A 14370-nucleotide genomic window follows, 5' to 3' on the forward strand; every position below is an offset into this window, starting at 1 on the left:
AAATCTGATCGGCGGGTCAAGCGCGTCGGCTTTTATACATCAGTCGTCGAATGTTCCAGAGTAATCGCTGGGACCCGCGTGTCTTCCACAAAGTTCTACGCGATTCGCGTCGCGCATACATGCGATCAGATGACACAAGGTTCGGTGACAGACAGCGGATGGAACCATCGATAACATTCCAGAAACGTCCGATGCATGCAGGCGCATCCTGCGCTGAGCGATAACATTTGTTAGGCGGTGAAACGTGGTCACCCGATAAACAAGTACACGTGTCAATATCAAGAAACTCACTCTTGCCGTGAGAAAAAAGCACGGTGAGCCAGAAAAGACGCAGAAATGCGATCGGCAGACGGTGGCGCAGCTTTGCAATGTGCACGCGCGATCTCACTGCGACATCATGGCTTCTCTTTCTTTTTTAATGTCTACTCGGGCTTTGATAATTTTTTATCAGCAACGATGAACTCCATTTTATTCCAAAGGAGCCGCAGACTGAACTTACCTTGTTGCGATTACATTTACTGCGAAACAACGGCCTGAACACGAAAGAATAACTTGAAAGCGACCGTCCCGACGTTATAGGATTTCTGAGGAAGATTAAAAGGAATGCCAACCAATTTTTATGTAACCCGGTTTTACATTATCTTTTTTTTTTAAGCACAACGGAAAGCTTACCGGTCAAAGTGTCCAATCATTCAGTGATAACACGGAAAACGCAGAGGAAAAAAAATTTTTTATCAGAATTTTTCGATCTCCAGCGAGAACGGAGTGGCATACGCTGGAAGCATGCCGAAAACAGCGACAGGTGAGCGCGATAGCGATTATGCACCAGCGTTGGTGGTATAGCGGGCGACATCATCAGACTAAGCTAATTCCGCGCTTTCCTTCAGCTCATTCCTTTAATTGTATCGAAGTTTCCTGCAGACAGAGCAGGGTAAACATACAAGACTGCATGTAACACGTACTGGTATAGCTCGGGGTCGAACTTTCGAGGCGCTGCACCGATCTGAAACCGCGGCGAAGTGGCAAGCAGAGGCAAGCGGCATGCGCCTCGGCGTGGACCTCACGCCGTGGGCCACGCCTTTGCCACGAAACAAGGAAGGAGCCCCCGTCGTCACGACAAGGAGGAGGGGGGAGCGAGAATACGAGAGAAACGCCGGGCATCAATGGACCGGTTTTCCTCTTGCCTCCCCTCATCAACGCACCTCACGACCGTGGGCCGCGGCCACTGTGAACAGGCCATCGGGTACCGCGCCGAATCGCTGGGGGAGCGCAGCAAATATGGGGGGGAGTTTGCAGCAGAGAGCACTCTGCAGAGGCTGCTGGTGCTGTCATGGCAGCAGCATGGGGGTTTGCAGCAGAGAGCACTCTGCAGAGGCTGCTGCTGCTGTCATGGCAGCACCATGGGGGTTTGCAGCAGAAAGCACTCTGCAGGGGCTGCTGCTGCTGCTGTCATGGCAGCAGCATGGGGGTTTGCAGCAGACAGCACTCTGCAGAGGCTGCTGCTGCTGCTGTCATGGCAGCAGCATGGGGGTTTGCAGCAGACAGCACTCTGCAGAGGCTGCTGCTGCTGCTGTCATGGCAGCAACATGGGGGTTTGCAGCAGACAGCACTCTGCAGAGGCTGCTGCTGCTGCTGTCATGGCAGCAGCATGGGGGTTTGCAGCAGAAAGCACTCTGCAGAGGCTGCTGCTGCTGCTGTCATGGCAGCAGCATGGGGGTTTGCAGCAGACAGCACTCTGCAGAGGCTGCTGCGGCTGTCATGGCTGCCTCGCGAAGGGATTACCGAGTACCGTATCTAGTTTTCCTGGAAAAAAAAAGAAGCGCTACAGGAAACTATGGCGCTAATGTCGCGAGCTGCAGACATTGCGGGCGGTTCAGCCAAGCATGGGAATCATGGGTGTTGTACACATGGATTTGTCTTAATTTTGTTCCTCTGGTTTGAAATGGCTTTGCTAATTCGCAAATCATTCGTTTTTAACAAATCATTGCGTTATAAAAACAATTATTCATTTATCCTCAAGCGTATAAAAGATAAGGCGAAAAGAAAACAAGAGACGAAAAAAAAAAAAAACAACTGTGCAGGAACCGTCGCCGATGATTGTAAACATGAGCGAATAGCCTGAGCGAACGAACGAACGAAAAAAAAACGAGCGAAAGAGCGAACGAGAAAGAAAGGGAACGTTTTCCTTGCCGATTTCGACCCCCGACCGACTGCCAACCAAATATGAAAGCTAGCGAAAGAACAAGAAAAGCTAAGTAGAACGCCTTTTACAACAAAGTGTTTGGGGCCTCCAAAGATAATTCGTTATACACCTCGCTTCGTTGTAAAGGTGACGCACCGCACACCTAAATAGAACCGGGACAGAACTATTCCTTCGTTACACAGGAAATTTCGTTGTAGAAACGCTCGACTGTGTTAGCTTTAACAACGTGACGGCACAAACGCAATAGTGCTCAAAACGATTGGTAGTATTTCGTACAGTCCCGCGATGGCTTGCGAAAACACTTACCAGCGCTTTGTAAACCAACTCAGGCTGTCGCCAGGTGCGACCAGTGACCAACTAACGCCACTAGTGTGCGTTTTTATAACCTACGTGTGCTAACAAGGCGAGACGAACAATTCGCTTTGAATCAGACACACGTGTAGTACGTTAGTCGATCGCGCGATGGCACACCACCCGAATTAAAAGGCGCGGGCACTTTCGTCGGGTAAACGAGCACGGCCCTTGTGACCTGGACACGTGTTGACGACGCATCGACTTCCGGCATTCGAAACGAATTTTCTGCCCACCAGCTGCTGGAGCAGAAACCGCACCAACAATCTCAAACGAGCAGCTAGCTGTTCGGCATACTTTCGCCTTCACGGACGAATACAGAATCGACGAGCTCAGACCGTAAAATACAGATTCCCGCCGTACGGTTGGCCTGCACTCGAAGAAGAAGAAAAAATGCATGCTTGCTTCATTTCACACTTCGCGCTCACTACTGTCCTGTCAGGAACGGTATACGTCACGTTGATAGGCGCCTTGTTGCCACTTGTGACCCGATTGTTCCGGGAACGCAGCGTCAATCAAAGATGATGCACCACATAGATGACCAGGGAACACGATAAGCCCAAAAGGGTGTAAAAAAAGAAAAAAAAAGCTTTGACAGCGTATATATTAAGGGATATGCTACCTCGTTTTACAGCGGTGGCTACTAAGGATATTGAGAGTCCTTACAGCCACATATCGGCGTAGTTGTCGGCGTTGTCGCAGTGGCTCTATAGTAACGATCATGATCGCGTTGCCACGCCTAGGATAAATAAAAATAAAAGATAGAAGAAAAATACGACATTTATTGGACAGATATAGAGCCCGACACGTTCACTACCGCTAAAGTGCGAGCATTGCCTCAAGAGGGCGTTGCTCCGCCGAGCTCGAAGTCGCTCCAGGTTCGATCCGGGCTACACTTCGATGAGGCCGAAATGCAAAAACGCTCGTGTACTTAGATTGGTACTCGAATTTAAGTGCGCGGTGAAGAATCCAAAGTGTTCAAAATTATTCCGTAGCCCCCCCTCCCCCCCCCCTCAAAAGAGATAAGAATATATACAGAGTCATAACGATGCTTGCCATAATTCGTTTTTATCGTGCTGCATGTGTGGCAGTGGGCGCTTCGCAAGCCATGGTAGGCTACAAAACATTCCTAGTGCAGCCGCTTTTTGCGCTCTAACGCACCTTCCCTGCATCATCACTAAGATGTAGTCAACGTACGGTTTCCTATCCACGCTTCCGGGATTAACCCGAGGCCCGGGTCACACAGCGAATTTATGCTTGAGGTGCAGCAAGGACATGGCGACGTCTCGCCAAAAAAAAGATATGTGCCTCATGGTGGCATCGGTTCCCCCGGAGAAGATCGCAGTGAAGGAGCCATCATTTCACGACAGCCATGTTCGGACCATTGCTGCCACCACCACTTCTTGCTTCTAAGCCTTCGGCGATAGCTTATACCCCCCCAGCAATCCCTCGTTGTAATGTTTGGTCAAATATGGTCGAGGAATGTCGGCTTCCTTGTTGGAGCGTCGTGAGAAGCGTTATGTGGAAGCAACAGGCTCGTGGGTTGAGATGCTTTGAGAAAACTAAGACTGCTACGTTGTCAGTCGATCTGCATGCGTAGACCGCCCCGTCACACTTGCAGTGGAAAACTCCTCTTTCCGCTTTTCCAACGTTTTTCGAGCTCTTCACTGGACAACCACCGGTTCTCGTCTCTATAGTGCAGTCCCCGTCGCTTGTAGTCCATGGTCAGCCAGGGAATCCAAAAAGGGAATTCAAACAGGTCATCGAGCCTAGTGCGGGCCCAGGTCTATACTATTTTTGCTACTGTAAAATGCCGATGTTCCGAAAGAAAGGAACATTCGCATAAAACTGTCAAAGCTGAAATTTAGAGTGGATTTAGCTTTCTTTTTTTTTTCTATCGAGTCATCACCAACCATATGCCGATATTTTCGTTTTGATTTGTTCATTGCAACATTACATTTTCCTGCGATATAATGCAACAAACGTTTGGCAGTGACGGAAACCAAAATATACCTGCATGCAAACATTTCGCCAAAGCTTCTAAATGGGGTTATAATAAAAATTTAAATTGCCGTGTTTTGCACAAGCGCCAGTGAGTATGCGAAAACAAAGATAAAAAAAACAATGCGGTATATTGGGAAGGGAAACAAAAAACACGCTTCGTGCGTTCCGATTTTGCTGCATCGGCAAGTAAAACGCTAAGGTTGCCGAGAAAATTTTTCGCAATGGTTATTATGCCAGGAGGCCGGAAGAGTTCGACTTCTGTACTCCAGTACAGCATCTACGTGACGTCCCACCACGCTCCTCGTCTGAATGCTGTCGTCGCCGCTGCCTACGCCACCGAAAGAAAAAACAAAAACCTAAAGGTGACGGAAAGAAGAATGTGAAGACTCGGGGGGCCTGCCCCGCGCAGGAAGTTTCGAAAACCCGGACGTAACGGGACCGGCCAGCGCAGACGAACTCGGCCGCGCCGTCGGTCACGTCTCAGACGAAACCGTCCCGTCCGGCCCTTTTGTGTCGACGTCCATCTCGGCGCGCGCGCGAAGCCACAGACGGCGACCTTGTCGTCGCCGCCGACGCTTCCAGAACGCCGCCGCTCGCTGATCGAGAAAACGTGAGGCTCTCCACGAGCAGCACCCAGCCCTGGCCGGTCGGCGACTGACGGCGTCCCTCTCGGAAGAGTCTCGTAACCTCTCGCGCGCGGTTAGTGCCGTGCGCAGCCACAGAGCCGCGCCAGCGGGACGCACGCGGAAGAATAAGCAATAATTTTTGAATGAAGACGTTCGTGGGCGGCGTTGCTCAGTGAACTCTGGGTTCTATAAAAGAGAGCGATTCCCGTCCTGCGCCGCAGGCTGGGAATATGTCTCTGAAGACGTTCGTGGGCGGCGTTGCTCAGTGAACTCTGGGTTCTATAAAAGAGAGCGATTCCCGTCCTGCGCCGCAGGCTGGGAATATGTCGCTTCGATCTTCCTTGACTCCAAGGCCATGATGATGATGATGATGGTGATCTTGTGGCGCGCCACCACGCATGTGTATACGATCGGCATGGGATGGCGTGCGGCACTTCTTATAACGGTCGCCGGTCGTTCGTTCTTCCGGCGTTGTAGACGAAAGCAAGGAACGGTAGAACCGAGAAAGACGATGCGAAGCTGCTGTGAATGTCATGTTTACGGTTATTCTTTTTTCCGCTGCATCGTTTCCTTCTATGCCCCAGCTCTCAAACCACACGACCGCGATTTTCTATGGCCATGTCTATACTTGTAGCATCGTTTCCCATTCATATGTTTTCTTTCTTTTTTTTTTCTCTCGCTTCAATGCTGTACGGAAAGGTCGTCTCTATTCGCTTAGAGTTCGGTGGTGTGCACGTATTGATCGGATCGGTGTGTAAGTCACTAAAACGCGAGGTCAGAAGAAAACCAAGGAGCGCATACGGTGCGCACCCTGTATTTTTTTAATCGCTTCGAACCCGCGACGTTAAACGATGAACAGCACAAAATACCTATCCTTTGGGTGCTACTGTTAGCGCTCTGTCGTGGATCCCTCAAGCGTATCCTCATACCATGATTGAAACTAAGGTTGAAGACAGACCCTGGTATTCACTAACGGGCCTTGGCTCAAAGCTCTTCCACGGCCGCTGGATCTTCCTTAACTCCAAGGCCATGACGATGATCATGACATGAGGACATCCTTTGAAACGGGGCGGTAGCACGTGACGTCAAGCTCGGTCTTTAAAGATTTCTGGTGTGCTATTTAAACCTTTCAAGAGGCTGACTACCGATTTTTAAGGGCCTAGTTTATTACGGCCCAGCGCAAAGCTCAGCCTCGGTAGTGTTTACATCTGTAGCGGTTACTTCCAAAAGCGCGTGGATATTTAGTAAGCAGAATTTTTCGATCTGAGCTGCCTCTAAAAAAGTAAGAGTCCCTCTGAGAAGTTAGAGCTATGTCTATAGCCCGTCTCGCAAATTGTGAAAGCCGCCCATCGTTCTGCTTTCACAGGAGTGAGTGTAACTGTGGCTACCGACCTACATATTGACCTCTTCAACCAATTTTGAAAATAAAAAGCTGGTGCACTAAGCTCGCGTTGTTATAAAGACATTCCTTATATTTGTACTGCGTTTTCCCCCCAATTACATTCATACGTCATGAGTGGCTGGCCCCTGTCGTCGCTGTTCTGTCGATAGACGACCCAAGCTAACTCATCCAAAATTAAAGCGAAGGCAGCGCCATTTTTCTGCTCACTGCAAACGAAGGTTTATCTGCACATTGTAAGTCAGGAAAAGCTTATAATAATAAGAAGTATACTGCATTTCAATGCTAATGGTAAGACTAGGAACCGCGTACACTAGTAAAAGGTCACGTGGTGGAGCTTTCATGCATCTTCATGTTTTTGCCGCGGTTCGAATTTCCGGAGTCCCCTACTACGGCGTGCCTCGCAATCACATCGTAGTTTTGGCACGTAAAATCCCATAATCTAATCTTTAACCTCTGCATCTACAGGGTGTTTCAGCGAACACTTTCAAATTTTTTTATATGTTGCCGGTGGCAGATATCACAATTCTAGTTCATGAGCCCGTCTACTCAAAGCGGCGGACACTACTTGCACAAAATATTGAAATGCAAAATCGACTAATTAACTTTAGAGCGAATTATCTTATGACCCATATTGCAATTTACAAATTCTAGCAGTGGACTTGGCAAGGCGGATTCACTTGGAGTGCATTCTCACGACGCCACCAGTTTCGATATATAAGTTCCCGAACTTTGCGGAGAAATGCATTGGCGTTCCAGTTACTTGTGTGCTTCAGTGCATGAAACAACGTTTTGTTAAAAAATTAACTGGAACGCCATTGCATTTCTCCGCAAAGTTCGGGAATTTATATGTCGAAACTGATGTTATCTTGAAAATTCGTTCCAAATGGATCCGCCTTGCGAACTCCACGGCTAGAATTTGTAAATTGCAATATGGGCCATAATGTCATTAGTTTAAAAACTTAGTGTATTCTTTTTATTAATTAGTTGATTTTGGATTTCACCTTTTTGTTCGCCGCTTCGAGTAGACCAGCTCGTGAAGTATAATTGCGATATCTGCTACAGGCAACTTTAAGATTTTTTTTTAAGTGTTCGCTGAAACAACCTGTATACCTTGGGCAGTTTACCTATACGTGTAAATGGTCCGGTCATATCAACCTCTTCCTTTTTCTTCCGCCACTACTCTAAACGTCCCTTGCTGCCCTCGACTGCTGACCGCTTAATGCTGCCGTCCGCTCTGAATCGTAGTCGACGTCTCGTACGGGTCCCGCCGGGTGAATGCCTTCGCATACTGTTAGGATGTGTGCCGAGCTGTCTCCGGATTTTCGCTGCAGCAGACATCGTCCTGCTGCGAATATTTACTCCGGTATGTTTTTTTCCCTAGGCAACCAACGCAGGCCTCAAATAGCAACGCGCTGCCGTTTGTGTTATCCTACAGGTCTTCCTTTGTGAATTTTTTTTCTTGCCACACTTGCAAATATGCACAATCTTCCAAGGCGCGCGCTTCACTGTGCTTCACTGTGCTCCACTCGTTCCGAGTAAGGAGCCTAAATGTACGCTTCCATTTGGGCTCCCTAAAATGCAAGTTTCCATATGGCTCCATAAGAGGGAGCCATATGCACGAGCCATATGCAACTTCCTCACTGGGCCTCCCTAAGCAGCATATAGCTCCCTAAGAAGGAGCCATATGCTGCTTAGGGAGGCCTAGTGAGGAAATAAGGCTCCCTTAGGGAGCCACATTTCTGTATATGACTCCCTCTTAGGGAGCCATATACAGAAGCTCTAATTCTTAATGAAGCACAGCGCAAGCCCCCGACTTAAGAAGACACTGCGCTTCGATAACGCTCTTCGGGGATCCCTACGACGACTGCTTGTGCTTAAGAAACACACCTTCATAGTTTATTGCATTAGAGTTGGCGATGAGTGGGCCAGGCTAGAATACTGTTTTCGTCCAGGAACCGTCGGCGCGCGTCGAGAAAGTGTTGTCACATATTTGTTTATTTTTTATTTATTTATTTTTTTCGAGGAGTGGCGCTACCCAGCAAGCCCGCTGTACAAGCTATACGTCGGGGACAAAGTGGTTTACTTTTGCACTAGCATATAGCCGTTTTTCACTAGCAATGAAAAACTTTGTGACAAGCAATGAAAAACTTTGTGAGCGCAAGCGACATGCAAGTTCAGTTGAAGTACCGAGGTTTAATATCATACCGCGCTTGTCGTATAGATTAAGTTAGATTAGCTCTAGACGAAGTGTAATGCCGTACTCGATCGTGCCCACCACAACGCAGAAATATAGCGCGCAAGGACTCCTTTCATTTATGCGGAAAACATGATGTGTGTTAGTGTGTAGTTGCTATTATATTGTCGTCCTTGTGGTATTGCGTCATTGTCGCGACTTGCCAGGCTCGCGTTTCGTCGTTGGTAGAAACACAACCTTCTTTTTTTTTCTCTAAACGAGCTATTTCGAGTTCGCCCAAACCCTAGCGGTAAACATGTCCCTGCGCAATCAAACAATAAATCACGAATAAACACTGGCCATACGATGTCCGCTCATGGGTATCTCAGTAATCACTGCACCAAATTTGGCGAGGTTTGTTGCATTTAAAAGAAAAATTTCAAATCTAGTGACTGATGTTTCGCATTTTTTATTTAGGCCGTCAATTTTTTTATTAAAAACTGGAAATTTTTTTCTAAGATTGGAAAACGAAACTATCATGTTTACAACTCTGTGACTCAGCAATGAAAAACGATGCCACAATTCAGTGAATTGCATCTTCGGGTACATCTAAAGCGTACAAAATTGATATGTTACACATGAATCTCACAAAATTTAATAATATGGAAATACAGCATTTGCGTCACCCTTGTCCACAACGCAACAAATTCACGTAAGATATAAAATGACATATTTGTCCGGCTTCAATGTTCTAATGGATGCCGTTTACAGAACCGCGGTATCTGTTCTTGATGCAGATGAGCTAATAATTTGTAAACTTCGTGCTTCTATATTTTTCAAGCTTTCGTAATTTTGAAAATTCTTGCAACAAAATTCGTGCCCTAAATCGAAATACCGCATCGAACAGTTACTAGAAATGAACTTTCTCTCTCAAATGCGACAAATTTCATTAAATTCGGCCCAGGGGTTATCTCAGAAGAACGTTTTTTTGCGTTTTACATGTATTTGAATAGGCCGCGTCGGAGTTGGGCCCGAGCTAAATAAAGCTTCCTCTTAATTCCTCGTACTCGGTTTCGCCATTCCTGGACCATTGGGTATACGTGTGCCACTGGGTACCTGCTTATGCTAAGTCAAACCCGCAAGTAAGAGTACGCGCAACTGTGACACGTGGGGTATAAAATGCTGAGATGTAGTTATGAACGTGGCGTACATCTCCCTGGCGTACACCAATCCTCCACCATTCTTCGTCCCTTGACAAATCATCCCACATCTTCTTCGTCCTCGTAACTATCCCTGCCGTGCGACGCCTCACACTGCGCATTTGCATGATTTGGCATTCGCATTTCGGCACATTATACCGCATAACTATACCGCTTAGCTGTACCGCATAACTATACCCACATTATACCGCATAACTATACCGCTTAGCAATACCGCTTAAGAAAACGGTTTCAGCGGCATTACTTGTTCGACCACTGTTGTCCCTCGTAGCGCTTGTAGTAGTTTGGAACGAATGCTGGCCGCAATAACGGTACATGGAGTCCACGTATTCTGCTCACACGGAGGATGGTTCCTGCAATTGTTCGACGACACCAACCCTGAGGCAGTAGAGACAGGCACACTTTTAGTACTTTCGTACACCTGGAGGCCACGATTCCACTTTTCCAATCACATTTAAATGCGATTAAACCCTTTAAACAACAATACCGCAATGCATATCCAACACAACGGACGCTGGTTGTCGCATGTTCGTCCTCGACACGCATGATAATGTCAACCGCGCGACTGTCTCCACTGTTCCAAGAAACGAGCCAACGAAACGGTCATTTCGGGCCAGTGACTCCACTGTTATGCAAGTTCACCTCCTCGACACACAAGTGACAGGTCTAAGCCATCGCTTTTCACGTATACTTCTCACGGACCGACGGTCTTGCTCCAGTTACTTCAACAACCCGTAAACCTAAAAAATCATTCTCCTTTACCGTCGCTTATGCACCACGCTTTTTCAACATTCGTCGCATTTCAAAAAAAAAAAAAAGGACGACGTTGACGTTTGCTGCGCATAAAACGTTTTATTTGCATCTCGACCGGCCCACCAGACCCCGTTCGCGCGTCATATACTCCCTACATCTCTTTGTTCCAGCGCAAACTATACGGTGGCTCGCCTCGGTGAACCGCAGTGAAAAAAAAGAGAAAAAGATTCCCGACTCGAGTGAGCGGCCCAGAACTGTCACGGAGGAGCCATTCAGGTTCGGTCGTGTAGCGTCCGCTCCTCCCAGCCAAGGTTCCTGCGTCGTTCTCTTGTGTTCTTTTTTTTTTTTTTTTTTGCTTTTCGACTCGTTTTTGCTTTTCGACTTTTGCAACGTTCGCTCGCTCACTTATTCCAGTTTTTTTCGAGCAATGCTGCGCAACAAGCGAAAACTATATGCGCGAAATGCACGAGCGAGGAGGGTCGCGAGGAAAAAGGAAAATGGTCGGTGAAAGAAGCACTCCGTGCGATGTGTGCCATGCGAGTGTGCGTGTTCGAACTCGAGAGATGCTACAGAAATAATAATAATAATGATCAGCTGGGGTGGCGAAACTTCATCGATTATTGCACGGCGCCGCAGGAGTCACGACTTGGGGGCCCGAGAGCGACTGCGGAAGCTGCTTAATCGAGGAGAGACGCCGTGGAGCCGTGAGGCGTGAACGAAACGAAGGTCCAATGCGAAATGTATAAGACGAAAAAAAAAAGAAGTAGGCCTCATCTCATTAATTATTAATAAATTTATTATTGGAGCAGGAACAGAGTTCTGGGGTGCACCCCAGCCAGTAAGTTTATGAAGTGAATAGCTTAGGTTATGTTAGGTTAGGAGCTAGCGTTTGCGCTGAAAAAAAAGATTGTGCAAATACATTCTGTAGATTACGTTCGGACTAGCTTCAGGGCCGGACAACCAGGTTCGGGAGGAAAGTGGGTGGATGTATTCAAAGAAGTGTTATCGCGCTTAACAGGCAATTTTAAAGTGAAAGCCAGTTTTCGTTGCGCGGAATTTACTAAAAGCTTGACACGTTGACGACTACGGGGATCATTGTATCGATTGCTCTAACGTTTTGTAACGGCGCAGCTGTTATAAAACCTGCGATCGTATCCCAGTTCCAGTGATATAACTACCTCCAGGGATCAAACGTACGATGTATCCTAACCAGCTTGCCCGCCTCGCTATCGTGAATACCATGTAGCGTAAGCAGGTTACTACCGTAGCCTATAAGGTAACTCACTACTGGTACCTACTAAACCGGTCCCTATGTAGGTTACTATACCTATGCTGCCATGGCCGACTACCGAGATCAATTGGTCTACTATGTGCGTTGTGCTGCTACAGAACCGAGGCGAGATAGCCATATTCAAGAATGTGGGTAGGGGTGCGCAAAAAGCACATTTCATAAGACTTCATTAGATGAAAACCAGCGTTTTTATGGCGCCAAATATACGCAAAAACGAAGTCCTATGGTTACCTTGACGGTTAGTACCATGCCTTACTGCGTAGGTTACTTTAAGGCAGCTTTCAAGCCACATAAGTCGGTTGAAAAATCAGGGTGAAGGTGTGCAGTGAGACGCTATCGCATTTATACGCAAGATCGCAAAATATAGACAGTGCAAATAAAAGCTAATGTTGTCTAAGGTAAACGAACACTCGCAACATTAAAGAGAAAATTAACGCCGTTTGGCAGAGTTACCGGGCAAAGTTCCCACGCAAGATTGCTTTAGCCCTGCACCCACGTTTCGTTCTCTTCCGCCAACACCATCTCGAGACATTACACTCAATTTCATTACTATACCTTACATGAACGTAAACACTACATAACAAAAGTATGACGTAGTAGTTCTGCGGAAACCCGCAAGGTGGAGAGAAGTAATGAATAAAGGGAAAATCAGACATCCACCCGTTCGTAGCAAATGCTACAAAGGAAACCCATACGGGTTCCTCGAAAGAAAAGCCTCATAGTTGAAGAAAAATTCGTCCTGGTCCGGGACTCGAACCCGGGACCACCGCCTTTCCGGGGCAGCCGCTCTACCATCTGAGCTAACCAGGCGGCTAGCAGATGGCAGGGCGAAGTCGAATTTGTCAACAACACACGAGGCAAAGGCAAGGTTTGACGTAGTAGTTCTGCGGAAACCCGCAAGGTGGAGAGAAGTAATGAATAAAGGGAAAATCAGACATCCACCCGTTCGTAGCAAATGCTACAAAGGAAACCCAAACGGGTTCCACGAAAGAAAAGCCTCATAGTTGAAGAAAAATTCGTCCTGGTCCGGGACTCGAACCCGGGACCACCGCCTTTCCGGGGCAGCCGCTCTACCATCTGAGCTAACCAGGCGGCTAGCAGATGGCAGGGCGTAGTCGAATTTGTCAACAACACACGAGGCAAAGGCAAGGTTTGACGTAGTAGTTCTGCGGAAACCCGCAAGGTGGAGAGAAGTAATGAATAAAGGGAAAATCAGACATCCACCCGTTCGTAGCAAATGCTACGAACGGGTGGATGTCTGATTTTCCTTTTATTCATAACAAAAGTATACACAAACGCTTTGTTTTGGCCAATATACTGAAAAAAGCGAGAGTAACAAGAACAACAGAAGGAACGTCGAGATTTAGCGAAGAACAAACGCGTACCCCGACGAAAGTGTTCCGAGTGCTTTCGGGAGGGCAGGTCACTGGACCGAGGTTAACGCACCGTTTAAAAGCTGTACATTCTCTCTTTCTACCGCAAACACACAAACACACAGATCTGGAGATGGCAAAGAAACCGTGCTCCTTGTAGATTGTTACCGCAGCCTATCAGAGTTGGAATGGCTCGCGATTCATCCCTATAGGCCAACAAAATCAGACTGAAAAAAAGCAGTAATCTCACAGAATCCTGCACGCTTGCTGTACGCACCCTACGAGGAAAGAAAGAAAGAAAGAAAGAAAGAAAGAAAGAAAGAAAGAAAGAAAGAAAGAAAGAAAGAAAGAAAGGAAAACGCAGTGCAGACGTGCACGCCTCACTGCGCCCCGAAGGCGTTGCCCGTCGATTCCGATAACGCAGGGTTCGAGCCCGCTCAGCCATGACTGCATCGCCGCGCGCAAGTCGTCCGAGGAGAAGCTCGGGGCGCGCGGGGGAAAAAAAGAAAAAGAAAATGGCGCATGCCGAGCGAGCCGCGGAGAACGACAGACCACCCAGGCGACGAGGCGAAGCGCGAGTAAGCGCCGATGTCGCTATATATATTGATGCTTACCTTTAATGGTTACGAACCAACCAGTCGGTCCCCGGCACGAAGAACTAGATAATTCCCTTTCTTTTTTTCTAGACGTGTAACCCGGAGCAGGCACTATTTGTGGTACACGTGGGCAATTTATGTAGCGAGAAGCTGCTTCCATGGAAACGGCAGAGAGGGAAAAGTAGCGCACTGCATCAAGACGAAGGTGACTATTTCAGTTACATTGCTGGTACCGATTTTGCCACTTTCAGAAATATGTATGGGAACAAATTTGCTCGAAACATAACCGCCTGACTTGGGCGGCCACAAGGGTGGCTCATCATGAGCGGCGCCACCGCCTTGTGCTTTTTCGCGAACAGAACCGATTTTTCGTAAAAC

At 47.6% G+C, this 14370-nt stretch overlaps 1 protein-coding gene and 2 non-coding genes across 5 annotated transcripts in view; all 3 read right to left on the reverse strand.

The window, feature by feature from the left end:
• Window positions 1–14370, reverse strand: part of LOC126539207 (uncharacterized) — a 161083-nt gene that overhangs the window by 29754 nt on the left and 116959 nt on the right. The gene's annotated exons all lie outside the window — the stretch shown is intronic.
• Window positions 12759–12833, reverse strand: TRNAS-GGA (transfer RNA serine (anticodon GGA)). Its single transcript has one exon. It is a non-coding gene; the product is annotated as a tRNA-Ser (tRNA).
• On the reverse strand, window positions 13041–13115 carry TRNAS-GGA (transfer RNA serine (anticodon GGA)). The gene has a single exon. It is a non-coding gene; the product is annotated as a tRNA-Ser (tRNA).

Source organism: Dermacentor andersoni, chromosome 11 (assembly GCF_023375885.2).
Source record: "Dermacentor andersoni chromosome 11, qqDerAnde1_hic_scaffold, whole genome shotgun sequence".
Classification (NCBI taxonomy): domain Eukaryota; kingdom Metazoa; phylum Arthropoda; class Arachnida; order Ixodida; family Ixodidae; genus Dermacentor; species Dermacentor andersoni.